This window comes from Atta colombica, unplaced genomic scaffold (assembly GCF_001594045.1).
Source record: "Atta colombica isolate Treedump-2 unplaced genomic scaffold, Acol1.0 scaffold248, whole genome shotgun sequence".
In the NCBI taxonomy this organism is placed as follows: domain Eukaryota; kingdom Metazoa; phylum Arthropoda; class Insecta; order Hymenoptera; family Formicidae; genus Atta; species Atta colombica.
In genome coordinates this window covers 44,858-45,533 of record NW_017259346.1, presented here as the reverse complement: position 1 = coordinate 45,533, position 676 = coordinate 44,858, and the positions used below count along the sequence as shown (strand labels likewise).

The window sequence follows — 676 nt, the reverse complement described above, 5'->3', positions numbered from 1 at the left end:
GCCGACTGCTTAGTTGCGCCGCTTCTGTCGGCGCGAATTTCATGCCCTGTTGGTTGGTTATTTTCAAATGCTCACCGTTTGAAAATTATTGATGCCTTAAGATTTTGTTATCGATTTATTTTTTCACGAGACATATGTACGTGCCGGTTCCTGCGCTAACTCTGGTACACACTATATATATATATATACATACATACATACATACATACATATACACACACATATACATATAGTCATAGATTTTTTTAATTGAAATTGGAGAGAAAATTAAATTTTTTCATCAGAGATAACGGACTTGAAAACTAACTAAACTTTCTGTTTGAAAAGAAATATTTGGCGCGTTCAAAATACTGGTAAGAGTATAAATTATTTTTTCTCTCACAAACTTCATCTTTTTGCTGTTTGTACATTAATGGCTGTTACTTAACGTTGGATACGCTCGAGAAATATGGGCGTTGGGTGTGTATGTGTGTGTGTGTGTGTGGGGGGGGGGGACACAATTATGAAGAATAATCGCGACTTAAAGAGGTACTTTCTCTTTTTGTTACTCAAGCGAAAAGTAGTGAGAAGCGCCATTCTGTCTTATTTTGTCTCGCCGTTAATTGACTCAAGGTCACTCTTTTTTAGCCTGATACTAATTCAATTAAGCACAAGGCCGCGAGGTGAATCGATAGTG

The 676-nt window shown here is 37.0% G+C and overlaps 1 protein-coding gene across 2 annotated transcripts in view; it reads left to right on the top strand.

Moving 5' to 3' along the window:
- LOC108688921 (solute carrier family 12 member 7) overlaps positions 1–676 on the top strand; it is a 92,843-nt gene that overhangs the window by 62,105 nt on the left and 30,062 nt on the right. The window lies entirely within an intron of this gene.